Raw genomic sequence first — 2,705 nt, forward strand, 5'->3', positions numbered from 1 at the left:
GACAGTTAACCCAAGGTAACCTCATGGAGACATTGTCTGTTTTGGATGTCTTGGACACCTGGAACCCAGTTAACTAATGGAACATTGTCCTGGTTGGGACAGCTGGACTGCTGTAGGTTATTTCTCCATATTATCATGTGTTATAGGAGGAGGAGAGGATATCCCTGCTTCACTACCATCACAATTACATCAGCTAGAAATGTAGACCAACATGTTACAGCTGTGTTTGTGTGTTTGTTTCTTCAGTATTGCAATAGCAAAGATTTCCACTGCATCAAGACTGATATCTAATTCAGTCTTAATTACTGATCCATATGAATTGAGGATGAAAAGGATTTGAAGGCGGTCTGAGGGAGACTGGATAACCTAGTAATCAACACTCCTAATACCTCAAAAAATGTACAGTTCCAAGTCCAATTTATCCTTAATGATACTGACAGAACAGGAAGTCCCAAAGGCACCTCTTCACAGAACCAGGAAGTTCATGGTGCACCTTGATGGATCAAGCATCTCCGCTATCTCATGTTTATTCTGAAACTCTAAAAGATCTTATAATTATCATAAAACCCGGTTGGTCACTAGCGGAATACTAATATGCGAACACCAAGACAAGTGGATTTTAAAAGACTGAGATTGTCCGGCCATGGAGATGGACGTTGTCTGGTTGTGTGACAGTCTGGACAGCTTGTAACCCAAGGTAACTCATGGACGTTGTCTGGTTTGGGACAGTCTGGACAGCTGTAACCCAAGGGTAAACCTCATGAGGAGCCGTTGGGATCTGGTTGGGACAGTCTGGACAGCTGTAACCCAAGGTAACGTCATGGAGACGTTGTCTGGTTTGGGACAGTCTGGACAGCTGTAACCCAGGTAACCTCATGGGACGTTGTCTGTGTGGACAGTCTGGACAGCGTTAACCCAAAGTAACGTCATGGAGACGTTGTCTGGTTTGGGACAGTCTGGACAGCTGTAACCCAAGGTAACCTCATGGAGACGTTGTTCTGGTTTTTGGGACAGTCTGGACAGCTTATACCCAGGTAACCTCATGGAGACGGTTGTCTGGTTTGGGACAGTCTGGACAGCTGTAACCCAAGGTAACTCATGGAGACGTTGTCTGTTTGGGACATTGACTCTGTTAGAACTAAGTGTAGTTGCTATTGCCCCCGTTATTACCTGTTTAGTGATTGAGGATGAGGATTTCCCTGCTTCACTACCATCAGGTAGAAAGTAGTACCGCACTATCAATTTTTACATTGCGGTGTTTGTGTGTGTGTGTCTTCAGTATACCTTAAATAGCAACATTCTTACTTGTGATTCAATTTGAGCTACGCATTAATATGATTTTTCAGTCTTTATACTTTGAATCAAAAGACATTGAGGATGAAAGGATTTATTAAAGGCTGACGGTTAGGGGACTGGGAATAACCTAGTAATCAACAACTCCTAATACTTAAATAACCACGTTCCGTTCCAAGTGCCAATTTATCCCTAATGATTCTGATAGAACCAGGAAGTCCCAAGGTGCACCTCTTCACAGAACCAGGAAGTCCCATGGTGCACCATGATGAATCAAGCCTTCTCCACTACCTCATGTTTATTCAGATTCTGTAAAGATCTAATAGTATCATAATCCCTGTGATCACTAGTGGGAATATTAATGAGGAACAACCAAACAAGTGGGATTAAAACGGATGAGAATATCCGGCATAGATGGAAATGTATTCCACCATTTCAAAGCAATTCATAGATACAGTTGTAAATAGAAAGGAGAAGTAGACTAAATCTCTTCCAATTACAGATCACAACTCACCCAGGTTCAGCAAAGCACGACGTCATTATGGTTTACAAGCACACACATGGACACACACACACACACACACACACTCAATCACACAAACACACACGCACAACGCCCGGGTAAGACTGGTTGTTATTGTAAACGCTGACGGTACACTGTGGGGGTAAACTGTGGGGGTAAACTGAGATACAGGCGCTTGAATTTATGTCGAGGATTCAGATTTGATTCACTGAAGCAACTGAATAAATAATTTCAAATGAATTGATAAAGAGAAGACGTTGGAAATGTTCATATAACCATATAACTTATGCATCAAAGAAAATATATTTTTACATTTTTTATTCCTTTAAAAGAAAACTCTGAAAATGGTCCCCAAATCCCATATCCTAACTCCACTGAACAACAATATAACATGTAATGTGTTGGTCCCCTGTTTCATGAGCTGAAGTATTAGATCCTAGAAAAGGTTTCATTACGCACCTAAACCTWATTTTTTTCTCACATTTTGTTTACATCCTTGTTATTGAGCATTTCTCCTTTGCCGAGATGAGCCCTTCACCTGACAGGTGTTGTAACGAGGAACGCTGAGAGTCAGGAAGCAAGTTCAGGGAGGGAGCGTTTTAATAAAGCTTTTTTTATGTATTTTGTATTAACACGTAACACAAACAACGCACAGACATGAAAACAGAGTCAATAACACCTGAGGAGAGAACCAAGGGGACTGACAGATATAGGGAAGATAATCAAGGAGGTGATGGAGTCAGCGTGAGGGACAGATATAGGGAAGATTAATCAAGGAGGTGATGGAGTCAGGTGTGGGGACAGATACAGGGAAGATAATCAAAGGGAGGGTGATGGAGTCCAGGTGAGGGACAGATAAGGAAGATAATCAACGGAGGTATGGAGGGTC

This window comes from Salvelinus sp. IW2-2015, unplaced genomic scaffold, assembly GCF_002910315.2.
Source record: "Salvelinus sp. IW2-2015 unplaced genomic scaffold, ASM291031v2 Un_scaffold3514, whole genome shotgun sequence".
In the NCBI taxonomy this organism is placed as follows: domain Eukaryota; kingdom Metazoa; phylum Chordata; class Actinopteri; order Salmoniformes; family Salmonidae; genus Salvelinus; species Salvelinus sp. IW2-2015.